Genomic DNA, 13,915 nt, shown 5'->3' on the forward strand with positions numbered 1-13,915 from the left:
ACTGACAGAAATTTGTAGTGTAGACCAAGCCTCAGTGTGGGTCAAACAAGATCATTCTGAATAGAGTGCATTACAGAGTGAATGGGGCAGTTCCTCAACTGGTATATACTGGTGTAACTCCACTGATGTCAAGGCAGCTATGCTGCTATATACCAAATAAAAATCTGCTCCAATTTCAGGAGTGCTCATAGAGTGCACTCATATTTTCCTCCTTAGGTGCCTGCATCCTTAGTGGCTAGGAACACCCAGAACCCAGTCCTGGTTATGAAACAATTAAATAAGTCATACAATAATCTGCTTATACCCTTTGTAGCTGGCTTTGCATGTGCAAAATAACTTTGTGGGAATGCGATGAAAAATAATTTCAAAACTGTCTCCATATTATATTACAACAGTTAATTTTCTTTTCGCAACAGTATCTCACACAAAGTCTAACTCAAATGGTCTGGCAAATAAAAGTTTTAAACTGTCCTAAAAATTCTCTAACCCTGCCAGCTTAGCTGTTTCTAATTCCAGAAACTGTTGCATCCTCTGCTTAAGAAATTTAAAGGACCAGTGACTTGATCGCATTCTCCAGCTTCATTTTTTAGTTACACTCATCCAGTCACAAAACAGAAACAATACCAAATGATTAAAGTAACCTTTCACACATTGGTTATAATAAGGACTGTTAAAAAAAGAAACAAAAAAAAAACAAAAACATTCTCCCTCCCCATCAGAAAATGGGTTTTCATCAAAATCAAAGTTTTCCATGGGTTTTCCAATTTTGGCAGAATTTTCCATTGGGAAAAATCAAACCTAAGGTAACCTCAAAAGAGATTTATTTTGTATTCCATCTACTTTTACCCAGATTATTTTAATATTAATTTTCACTAATGCCCTACAATGAACTTTTATATTTCAGACATCTGTCTTCATTTTAATGACCAGCTGTTAAAATGCCTAATTAATTTTATGACAAATTAGTTTCCCAAAAATTGTGTTAATTTAAAAATTAATTTGAAAACATAAAACAAAAGAATATTAGAAATCATCTTATAGGGATAGCTTTTCTGCTAATTTTACGAAGGAAAAAACTGGGTTGACTGGATAGGTTAGGGGATTGGTAATGGGATATACAACCACTACACGCCAAGGCCCCGAACCTGCAAAGTGCTTTATGCAAGTGGACTCATGCTCTCATCAGTGCCACTGATGTCAGTGAGGATCTGCCCACTCTGAGCAACTCAAATATCAATACAAATCTATCCCATGCTAATAGCAGTTAAAAATTGTTGCCATCCAATCTCTGATTAACAGGTGTTCTCAGGCCAGTTCCTCGTGAATAGCTATCTATAATCCCAAAAGCCACTGTCAAAAGTAAAATAAATTGGCACCCTTGCTGGCATCCTCAGCAGAGGGAAAAAAGACTACATAGGCTATGGAGACTGAATTACCCTTGCCATATATGGTGATCTGTACAAGGAAGGATGGGGGCACCTCAGGAGCATGTGCAAAAAGCTTGCATGTCTGCTATCCATACGTGTGTTATAAAAAAAGAGGAATCTGGTGCCCGAGCTGCCTATCTGACACCTTTTACATACACTAAATTTACTTCCTACCTACTAGCCACTACATAATACCATGCCTGGAAATGAAATGATAGATTCCATGATCCTAGATCTGTATAGGTGCTAAGCAATGCCTACAACTGTACCTCTGTGCCTGCCTCAATGTCTACTGCCTCATTACTGTGCTTTGTTAGTCCAAAATTACAGCCTATCCAATGACCCCTATCCTGCAAGGAGCCCACTGCTGGCAGACACCTGCATCAACATCAATTGACTTCAGGGGTACTCTCCAGGGGTGCAGGGATCTGTCCAAAACAGAGATCTATTTCACTTACCCTCTACAGAGGCAGAGAAATTGCACCAATTTAGCCAAATCAGCTTCTAAATTGATTTTGTTAAATTGGTGCAATCTCTTGTATGGACACTCTTCAATGGGCAAAAGAGTGGCTAATATATAGATCACCTCAGTTTGATTTAGAATTCAATTGGTACAATTTCTTTGTATAGACAGGTCTTAAAGCCTGCCTGTCTCTCTCTTTTTTTTTTTTTTTAATTGAAATTTCATCCTGCTGGGCCAGTGGGCTTTTAAGTGATAAGGACAACACTATCTGTTAAAAGCACAATGCTTCTGGTAATGGTTGCAGAATGCCTGTGAATCAGCAGCTGTAACAATGGACAGGCGCTTTCAGCAAACTCAGATAAATAGATCTCATTTCTGGATCTGTACTACAAGGGATACTATAAAAAAATATACCAAAATATAAATAAACAAGGGTAGCAACATACAGCGTGGGTCTGTTCTGGAAAGTGAGTGAGAAAATGGAATTTAGGGGCTTCCACATATATTGTCCTTCAGTGATTAGCAGATTAAATATGCTCCGTTTGCAAAGTAAAAGTCAAAGAAACTAAGTGCAACTCTCGCTGCAAGCTCAACCTGGATTTGAAAATCAAGCTGGGTTCTTTCCTTCCTATGCCTCATCACTAGTAATAAAGGTTCAGCCCTAATTATGGCTTCAGTTTCACCTATAAAAACGAGGAGTACTTGTGGCATGTGTCTCATAGCTTTGAGCATATATTGACTAGTGTAAACAAGTGGCTATGTTCACTGGAGAACTTGAAACCATTTTGGGGGTGAAGGAAGGGTGTTCTCAGCAGAAGGTCCTAGACTGTGAGATTCCCAACTACCAGAGCTCTTGAGTCCTGACAGCTTTTGTGATCTATGAATGAGTGGAACCTCCTCAGTGCAGTTAAAGTGGAGGTACAAGTTGTTATCCACAACAAGGTTTGTCCATTCAATATATAAGCGAGCCATTTGCCTCAGCTATGGAGCAAATCCTTTCTGCATCTGCAATTAATAAGGATAATGAGCCCACAGGATAAATTAACTCTTTAATACAAAAAAAAAAGATAACATCTTTGTAGTAAAAAAAAAAAGATATAGGTTTCCAACAAAAGAAAAAAGTGCTCTCAAATTATCACGTTTCAACCTTTAGAGTCTATTGTGGGGCAACAAAAAAGACATTGTCCCAAAAGAATAAAACATATGCACAATCAAACAAAAACTCTTCTTCCACAATCCTTATGACTATCATAGCAACACAGGTTTCACCAAGCATCTCAAATCAAGAGAGACCTGAGTCATCTATGGCATCAACAATAGCAGTATCAGGAAGTCACAAAGTGAGGCGATGGGCGGTGTGAAGGGAGAAGGGAAAAACAAACCATATACTAAAATCCCATTTCCCCAGAGCCAGTGTCAACTGAGACATTCACTTCACAGTTCACACACAGCCCAGGAGAGTTCCCCACAATTAACAGGTTTCAGAGGGGTAGCCGTGTTAGTCTGTATCGGTAAAAAACAACGAGGAGTCCTTGTGGCACCTTAGAGAGTAACACATTTATTTGGGCATAAGCTTTTGTGGGCTAGAGCCCACTTCATCAGATGCATGGACTGAAAAATACAATAAAGCAGGTATAAACATACAGCACATGAAAAGATGTGAAGATGAAAAGAAAACTTTGGTAGATGTGCAGATGAACGAGCCCCTGATGGTGTGGCTGATGTGGTTAGGTCCTATAATGGTGTCCCTTGAATAGATATGAAGACAAAGCTGGCAATAGGTTTTGTTGCAGGGATTGTTTCCTGGGTTAGTGTTTCTGTTCTGTAGTGTGTAGTTGCTGGTGACTACTTGCTTCAGGTTGTGGGGCTGTCTGTAAGTGAGGACTGCCTCCCAAAGTCTGTGAGAGTGAGGGATCATCCTTGATAGGTTGAAGATCCTTGATGATATGCTAGAGAGGTTTTAGTTGGGGGCTGAAGGTGATGGCTAGTGGTGTTCTGTTACTTTCTTCGTTAGGCCTGTCCTGTAGTAGGTGATTTCTAGGTACCCTTCTGGCTCTGTCAATCTGTTTCGTCACTTCCCCAGGTAGATATTGTTGTTTTAAGAATGCTTGATAGAGATCCTGTAGGTGTTAGTCTCTGTCTGAGGGATTGGAGCAAATGCGGTTGTATCTTAGGGCTTGGCTGTAGACAATGGACTCTGTGATGTGGTCTGGATGAAAGCTGGAGGCATGTAGGTAAGTATAGCGGTCAGTAGGTTTCCAGTATAGGGTGGTGTTTATGTGAGCATCGCTTATTTGCACTGTAGTGTCCAGGAAGTGGATCTCTTCTGTGGACCTAACGACATCAGCCACACCATCAGGGGCTTATTCACATGCACATCTACCAATGTGATATGTGCCAGCAATGCCCCTCTGCCATGTACATTGGCCAAACCGGACAGTCTCTACACAAAAGAATAAATGGACACAAATCTGACATCAAGAATTGTAACATTCAAAAACCAGTAGGAGAGCACTTCAATCTCCCTAGACACTGAATAACAGACTTAAAAGTGGCCATATTTCAACAAAAAAACAGACTTCAGTGAGAAACTGCTGAACTGGAATTAATCTGCAAACTTGACACCATCAAATTAGGCCTGAATAAAGACTGGGAGTGGCTGGGTCACTACAAAAAATAATTTTCCCTCTGTTGATACTCATACCTTCTTGTCAACTGTTGGGAATGGGCCACATCCACCATGATTGAATTGGCCTCGTTAACACTACAAAAAGTAATTTTCCCTCTGTTGCTATTCACCCCTTCTTGTCAACTGTTGGGAATGAGCCACATCCACCCTAATTGAATTGGCCTCATTAGGACTGCCCCCCCACACACTTGGTAAGGCAACTCCCATCTTTTCATGGGCTGCATATTTATACCTGCTTACTGTATTTTTCACTCCATGCATCTGATGAAGTGGGTTCAAGTGCACGAAAGCTCATGCCCAAATAAATGTGTTAGTCTCTAAGGTGCCACAAGGTCTCCTCATTGTTTCCACAATTAACAGTTTCTCCCTGTCTCCAACCAGCATGGAATCACAATCCCATTCAACAGAGCATCTGGCTTTCCAGAGCACACACACGACAGAATGAGTCTTCCAAGCCCTTCCCTCTACAGCTCAGCTGATAGGCAGAGGGTGTTATACAGTGGAATCACATCTGTCTTTAAAGTAACATGCCTATATGGTGTATTGGTTAATTATTATATTATAGCAACTTTTCTCTGTGAGCAAGCCTTTTCTTAAGATGTGAGCTTTCTGTACAATGTGTGCTTCGATAGTTGGGTGTTTTAGGAAATAAAGCCCCTAGATTGGACCCTTACGTAAATGGCTTTCATATTTCCAAAAGAACTGCCTAACTCACAGCACTGTAGCCATCCTTTAATTTCCTCCCTCCAGCACCCTGTTCTTTTCCCCCCCTTTATAAAAGGGGATTATTTATACATGCATTTGTATGCACAGACCCCACTGTTGTGCCCATAAACAGATAACTGGACATATGCATGTGTTAGGGTTGCCAGGCTTCCGGTTTTCGACTGGAACGCCCCGTCAAAAAAGAGACTCTGGCAGCTCTGGTCAGAGCAGCTGACTGGGCCACTAAAATTCCGGTTGGCCACAGAGGGGTAGGCATCCTTCGTGCCCAGCTCCACACAGCTCCCAGGAAGCAGCCGGCATATCCCTATGGCTTCTAGGTGGAGGGGCGGCCGGGCGGGGGGTGGCTAAGCGTGCTGCCCCCACCCACAGGCACTGCCCCGAACACTGGCTCCACATCTCCCATTGTCCCCTCCCACACTCCGTACCCCTTGGCCTCAGCCCGGTGCCCACTCCTGCATCCTAAACCCCTCATCCCCAGCTCCACCCCAAGCCCGCACCCCCAGCCTGGAGTACTCACCCCCCGACACACACACACACTCCAACTCCCTACCACAGCCCGGTGGAAATGAATGAGTGAGGGTGGGGAAAAGCAAGTGACAGAGGGAGATGAGTGATGGATGGAGTGAGTGGGGGTTTGGCCCTCAGAGAAGGAGCGGGGCCTCAGGACAGAGGGTGAGGCAAGGGTGTTTGGTGTTCTGCAATTAGAAAACTGACAACCCTAACGTGTCCAAATGAAGATATGCATAACTTTTGAAAATCATAATTGAAGATTTGTCCCAAAGCATAAAACCAATGGCTGCTTTGATAATTTTATGTTGAAAGACCATGGAGCAGAGAAAGGGTAAACTCAAAGCAAAAGGGCATTGGGTTTCTTCCACAGGATTCTCTGGGTCATCTTGCAGGACACTTGTTCTTCTTTTTCTGCTGCAATTACAGATTGTGCACATAGGAATCTTTATACAAAGCACCTACTCTGCATTACTCCACACTTCTGGAATTCCTTTCCTTGTGAATACTATCTTCTGTCCTGTCAGTTAATTCCTTTCCAACTTATTTTAAAGTTTGTGTTGAATAATAAATAATAAAAAAATCTGAAAGCAAAACTCACAGTGAAAATTCCTCATATGTAAAGTGATTTTAAGAAACTGAAAAAAATAGTAGGTAACATTTTGTTTGTTTATTTTTTTCACCAAAATGCTTTAAAGTTTATCCAACCCAGCTGTTTTACACACCAGGATTCATCACCTAACCTGTTAACTGTAAGGGTAACTCTCTACTTAAAGTCCTTTTGCATAAGAATGCAAGCTGGCACCAGAATGTGAGGCAATGTATTTAATGAGGGAGAGGCTAAGCAGAAAGCACAGAGGACTTTCTTGAAATCCAGGCATTACCTCAAATTCAGGGGTCACATCTCTCATTCATTTCAAACCGAAAGAACTTGTTAGAGTGAGTCCAGGTTTCTTTGGCTTTGGTTTCAGTTGGTTATTGCCAGATTTCTAACTAGACTGAAGGAAATAAACCCCTCTACCTGGCCTTGGCCCCTTTGTTTACATTCCCAGGAGCCTTGTTTCATTCTTCCAATGGACTTTAAAACATCGAGTGTCTTTTCCACTGCCTACTCTGCAGGGTATGCATAAACCAAGGTGCCTTCTGAATACATGCAGAGATAGTAACAATAGCAGTTGCCATGGAAGCAGAACACGATGCTTAGGAATGCAGAAAGCGGAATGAAAGGAGAGATAACGAAACCAGTAGAGATTTGTTTCAGAACATATTGGTGATAGGTGAAATGTTAGCACTCTCTAAGTATATTGTGGTAAATCAAATTTACACAGCTAAGGATACAAAAGTTCATGTTTAACTGAGATCAGTTTATTTACTCCTAGGAAAACTTATGGTCACCAGGAGGCTCATTAACATGAATTTTCATAGCTCCCACTTGGAATTAATATGTGTCCTTGATACATGAATATATCCAGGCTTGATATAAATCAAATGATTCCATGTATATTCAGCAGATGCATATTATCTTTTCTGGGGAGCCAGAAGAAAGATCTCGCTACCTGAAATAACTGCACCAACAGAATGATTAAACAATAACGCAGACATACATTAATGCCACAGCGGGACTGTTGATTTTGTTGAAATTTTAAGGTCAAAAGGGACCATTCACACCCGAAAGAAAGAGGCAGCCTCTGAAAGATCAGACAATACATTTTTCTCAATGAACATAAAAGATCTGTACTTTACTGTGCTTATCCAAACAACATACTATCTACAAATATATCTTTGCAATGTGTCTGAAATGCCAGGGGTTACTTCAACTGGATAGGTTTTTTAAAAATAGGTATGGGAATTTTTTTGCAGACAATATATTCAACTATATTAGCTAAGTGGGGGGTGGGGAGGGGGAGAGACTTCACAAAGGGTATCTTCTTTAACAGCTTTCTCATCAATTGGTTGTTTGATTTTTGACCACAATCTGTTGAATCTGTTGAGTTTTTTCTTACATGAAGGATCTGTGTCTGTTTAAGCTGGTACATTTTAAAGTCTACAAGAACTCTATATTCACACATTCAAATTAATCAGCTGTAGGAAGTTGACTACACAGTAAGGTGATCTTGTTACATATTTCTTCTTCTGTACTCCCACGTTGCTTTTTTTCCTCTAATTAATCCCTTCAGCAATTAAATTGCCCTTTAGGTTTGCCACTCTTGCAATACACCTGGTCTCTACTCAGATCTCCCACATTTTCACAGTGAAACCTGTAGTCTTGGTTGATTTTTCAAACAAAGCTGCAGCAGCTGCATAGTTTTCTCTGGACTTTAAAAACTCATTTCAAAACCATTTCCTATCTATCTTTACTTTATATACAAGGTTTGGGTGGGTTTTTTTGTTTGTTTGTTTTTTGGTCACTGTCATAAATATAAAGGGAAGGGTAAACACCTTTAAATCCCTCCTGGCCAGAGGAAAAACCCTTTCACCTGTAAAGGGTTAAGAAGCTAGGATAACCTCGCTGGCACGTGACCAAAATGACCAATGAGGAGACAAGATACTTTCAAAGCTGGAGCGGGGTGGGGGGGGAGAAACAAAGGTTCTCTCTGTCTGTGTGATGCTTTTGCTGGGAACAGAAAAGGTATGGAGTCTTCGAACTTAGTAAGTAATCTAGCTAGATATGCATTAGATTCTGTTTTGTTTAAATGGCTGATAAAATAAGCTGTGCTGAATGGAATGTATATTCCTGTTTTTATGTCTTTTTGTAACTTAAGGTTTTGCCTAGAGGGATTCTCTATGTTTTGAATCTGACTACCCTGTAAGGTATTTACCATCCTGATTTTACAGAGGTGATTCTTTTACTTTTTTTCTTCAATTAAAATTCTTCTTTTAAGAACCTGATTGCTTTTTCATTGTTCTTAAGATCCAAGGATTTGGGTCTGTATTCACCTATGCAAATTGGTGAGGATTTTTATCAAGCCTTCCCCAGAAAAGGGGGTGTAGAGTTTGGGAGGATTTGGGGGGGAAAGACATTTCCAAGAGGTCTCTTTCCTGGTTATATATTTGTTAGACTCTTGGTGGTGGCAGCAATAAAGTCCAAGGGCAAAAGGTAAAATAGTTTGTTCCTTGGGGAAGTTTTAACCTAACCTGGTAAAAATAAGCTTAGGGGGTTTTCATGCAGGTCCCCACATCTGTACCCTGGAGTTCAGAGTGGGGAAGGAACCTTGACAGTCACATACTCAGGGTAAGTTAAGGTGAATTAGACAAAGAAAGCTTCAATATAGAATTATGCCAATACATTACACTATGTCAATCCACAACACAAAAATGCACAATTTGATGCCTAGCTGAGGACACCCACATTTGGAAATTTGACTGTAGTCTTTAAAGATTCTTTATTCCCCACATTTGAGTTATTACTCTGTAACCATTTGTTTCCAATATCCATTCTCACTATCTCATGGAACTTTAGTCTTTGATAATAAATGTATTCTTGTTTTCACTATAAATACATTTCAGTGCTGCAGTGTTAAGCAAAGTGTTGGTCCTGAACTGAATCTGACAAGCTGGTGTGTATACTGTTTCTTGGGAACAGCAGGCCTGGTATTTCTGTGAGTGTTTAGTGATTAAGGGGCTGGACCAGTGTTTAATTTGTAATGAAAGAGATGCTGGGGCTCAAGCAAATTTTTACATTCGTAACTGATGCAGCATGCTCAGAGGTGCCAGAGCTATGAACTGCAAAGCCTAGAAATCCCAGGGTTCAGACCTGGCATAAATTAAGCACTGGGCTGGACAGTACTGGACTCCAGGGGTGGTGAATGCTATTCTCTAACCTTCAGAGAAGGAGAAAGGCCTGCAGAGGCCTGGAAGGCAGTGCTTAGGCTGCCAGGGGATGCTGGTTTCAAGGAGCTGAACCACAGAAAGCTCAGATAAGACATCTTTAGGTAGTGGTATGAATGTTCATAACCCTGGGTGCCCTTGTGGAGCATAACATTGCCTTCATAAGAACCCACTTCTGGATGTGTTTAAAAATGAGCTATTGAATTAGATATTAGTTTATTCTTCTTCCCTCTCTTTTTAACAATTCATTCTATTCACTGAAGAGATCTTGTTACAGTTTATATAGTTACCATGGTGATAAAAGTAGAAGACCCTAAAATTTGCTAGTTTTAACAAAGATGATTATAGTATGTTACGTAAGTACCTGAAGTATTTCTTTTTGCTTCTTCACACTAAATACAGGAAATAATTTCATAATTTGGATTACACAAGGTATCTAATTGCAGATACTTATGATCAAAATATTTCAGATACACCCTTAAGCAAAGTCTCACCTCATGCAGTATAAATATTGATAAATTTGAAGACATAGCCAAAGATATACCTACATAAAAAGCAACTATCAATAAAGGCTGCAAATACTTTGAGGAAGACAGACACAAAGACCTGATTTTAAAAATCAGTGTCATGTCAAGTGTTCACGGGAGCTGCACGTTCCTGTGCAACATCAGTTTGTGATCCTCACAGATCGGACAGGTAACTACCTATACAGTGCTTGGCTACACAGCCACATGAGAACACACACAATGCTGTGACATTATCAGCAGATGCAATGGAAAGCCTAGGTTTATGATCTGATTCTACTGTCACTTATACTAGATTTATGCCAAGGCAGCCCCATTGATTTCAGTGGAGTTATGCCATGAGTTCTCAAACTGGAGGTTGGGACCCTTCAGGGGCTCGTGAGGTTATTATATGAGGGGTCACGAGCTGTCAGCCTGTACCCCAAACTCCACTTTGCCTCCAGCATTTATAATGGTGTTAAATATATAAAAATGTGGTTTTAATTTATAAGGAGGGGGTTGCACTCAGAGGCTTGCTGTGTGAAAGGGGTCACGAGTACAAAAGTTTGAGAACCACTGAATTATGCCCTTATCTACACTAATGTATGGGTATTTACTTAACTGTGGAAAATTTTTCTGGGTCACCAACGTAGACAGTTCAAAAGTATCTAAAATAGAAAGACAAATATAATTTCTCTTTCTATTATGAAGTGGCACATGCCTTTTTTGTACAGCAGTTCGTGATAATTTTCATTGACAAATCAAATTTTCAAAAGAAACTAAGTGGCTTAGACTAGTTTCCTTGAAAGTCACTGTGACTTAGTCTCCTAAGTGTCTTAGTCACCTTTGAAAAATGGGACTTTTGCTCATAAATCACTTAGGCACTTTTGAAAACTTCACCCTAAGTTTTGGCTGTAATAAATATTAACTTCTAACACCCCATTTTTTGTTACTGGCTGGGCCACAAAATAGACAGTGTTTCTGCAGGAGTCATACACATGAGGAGGATTAATATAGTCTACTTGCCCATCACCCTCTCTCAATATTCTTGAAATAATAGCAAAGAAAAATCTATTGCCAAGATTCTTTCCAACTCTCTGATAGGATGAGATTTCATGGATGCAGATACTTCCTGATCCTGAGAGCAGTTGATACTTCCATCAATGATGACTCTGCACTGGTGGGGCTAGGGAAATTTAGACATCCACACTGATGGCAGCATGGTACAATATGAAATGTTATTAGTCCTAGAATTTACCAGCTCATAAACCAGCAAAGTGCTCACGCTCTTTCCATTAAGAAAAGGAGGACTTGTGGCACCTTAGAGACTAACAAATTTATTTGAGCATAAGCTTTCGTGAGCTACAGCTCACTTCACTGTAGCTCACGAAAGCTTATGCTCAAATAAATTTGTTAGTCTCTAAGGTGCCACAAGTCCTCCTTTTCTTTTTGCGAATACAGACTAACACGGCTGCTACTCTTTCCATTGATTACACTATGTAAATCATTCTCTTCCAGCTATGCTACCTCAAACAGGACTGGTTAATATTTTGATGTACCTTGGGGAGAATGATCTCAGGGGCTGCGTGGGAGTCATCTTATGGGACAGAATCCAGGGGGATGTTAGCTTGTTTAGGCAATCATGGCCGGAGGGTAGCTTAGTATAGTTGGAAATGCTCACAGGGTGACTTTGGCAGGGAGCCACGGACCCAGGCTGTGTGGACAAGGCTAGGAAGAAAGTGAATAGGGAAGTCACCAGGATATTCATGGAGTCAAAGAGTTCAATGGTACAGCATAAGAACATCTATTACAAGCGGCCTGAAATTTTTCCAGGATGATGGCATACACGCCAGATGGAGACGCTGACACATGGCGACAGAATGTGAGGGCATGGATAGAGCCGGAGTTGTGATATCAGGCAGCATGGTTGGGCAGGGTTGAGGAGGGCAGATAGGGAGCACAAAGCTATTCTATAGAACACCCTATGGCCAGTTTCCAGTGCAGTTTCCACAGGTTAAAAGACCTGGGATTTTGCCAATAAACCTTGTGCTCATGGGATAGGATGAGACCTTGTGATCTTTGCAGGCCAAGGTCTGACCTCAGGGCCATAGGAAGCTGAGGTCCCCACCTTTCTGTATCTTCTCCTCCCCTCAAGGCGTGGAAGGTGGAGGACTAAGAGGAAGCTGAATCCTGGGGATAGGCTGAGGAGACCTTGCCCTGGGTAATATGGTAGGAGCCCTGTATCTCTTCCATTGGAAGAGCTGGTATAGAGTATGGGTGATAGGCAGGTTCATCCCTCCCCTGTGTTAAAATAATAAAAGTTGCAACCTGCTGCTTAAAATCCACCCACATCTGTCCTCATTTCACTGCTGTGTCCACATCCAAGGCTTTGGGGGTGGGGGTGGGGGTGGGGGGCTGATGCACTTCCTTAGGTGGAAACTTATTAGTACAGATCCTAAAAGCTACAGAGTGTGCCTCCTGTGATGTGAACCTCAGAATAAAGGTGATGGGTTTTTTTGGTAAATGAAACCTCACTACATTTGAATTTGAAAAACACTTGATGTATTTTGATTATGGTGAATCAATTAAATGACCAAAATTTGAATAAAATTATCAAGGCTAAGAGTTTTTATGGAAATAATTGCATAGATGTGCTTAATTTTAAGAGTAGCCAGATACAATTCCCACAGGGAATATAACAAGGTCAAATTCCCTCTTTAAAAATAATATTGTAAATACAACCATCACCCTCCTTTTTATAAAATTGATACAATCATAGGATCAGTTTGATTAATATTGTAATTACTGTTTATGATGTGTGGAATCACTGATGTGTAATTTCAGTGCTAACTTAATAGATGAAACACAGAAGCCATTTAACTGTATCTCATGGTACCTGATGCTTCTGGCATATTTATGTGACAGATTTGCATAATGACTCTTTTAAACAAAAGTAACCTTTTCTTTTCTAATTGTATCTGGTAACTTTATTTGCTAAATCTCCCTAGATTTGTTTTTCGGCTTTAGTATGTAAAATTAATATGCTGATTAGCAAACAATTGAAAAGCCTCAAATATATGAATATGCATATGTGCTTGCATATAATATATTGGACATTTGGGGTACATTCTCAGCTAAGTACAGAGTAAAGGCATGTAAATCTATGGAAGCTAAGCACCTAATTCCCTACACACAGAACTGAAAATGACTATACACTTTGTTTAATAAAAGGTAAAATTTAATATAATAATAATATTTTTCATCCCAGTCTCACTCAAGTAGTTTAATCTGTAAGAGATAAGCTGTATATCCATTCTTCAAGGTAAGATCTTAGAAATTTCTGTTCCAGACTTTTTAAGGCCCTGAAAGAGCAAGACACTTTAAACACAAACTTGAAGTTAATCATGTGGTTACATTCCACTGAGCCCTTTGCTGAGCAGGGATGTGTTGAAGTGTGCACTTAAGGGCTTTTCTGAAAAGGGGCCCCTTCAGCCTCACAATTGTGTTATTTCATGATGCATTTTCCTTCAACTCTTCAGTTTCAACAAAATGTGAACTGAAGAGTTATGGTCAATTGTCAAATATGAGAGAACCCAAAGATGGTCTGTTTTCAGTGACCATCTTTGCATGGTGCATGAAATCTCACCAACTAACTTTTAAGGTAATTGTAGGTGCTATTTTCCAATATAGCTTACTGTAAAATGTTTTTGCTATAAATAAATAAATTTTGCAATAAAAGGGAAAAAATCCTGAAAAATATTAAAACTGTCTT

The 13,915-nt window shown here is 40.2% G+C and overlaps 1 long non-coding RNA gene across 2 annotated transcripts in view; it reads right to left on the bottom strand.

The window, feature by feature from the left end:
* LOC122464505 overlaps positions 1 to 13,915 on the bottom strand; it is a 77,840-nt gene that overhangs the window by 25,698 nt on the left and 38,227 nt on the right. The window contains exon 3 of one of the 2 annotated variants that reach the window (XR_006288598.1): positions 13,412 to 13,505. The exons of the other annotated variant lie outside the window; for it this stretch is intronic. This is a non-coding gene — a long non-coding RNA (uncharacterized LOC122464505). Of the gene's footprint in view, positions 1 to 13,411; positions 13,506 to 13,915 lie in introns of those variants that run through there. 2 annotated transcript variants of the gene reach the window in all.

The sequence above is a fragment of the Chelonia mydas genome, chromosome 2, assembly GCF_015237465.2.
Source record: "Chelonia mydas isolate rCheMyd1 chromosome 2, rCheMyd1.pri.v2, whole genome shotgun sequence".
In the NCBI taxonomy this organism is placed as follows: Eukaryota; Metazoa; Chordata; order Testudines; family Cheloniidae; genus Chelonia; species Chelonia mydas.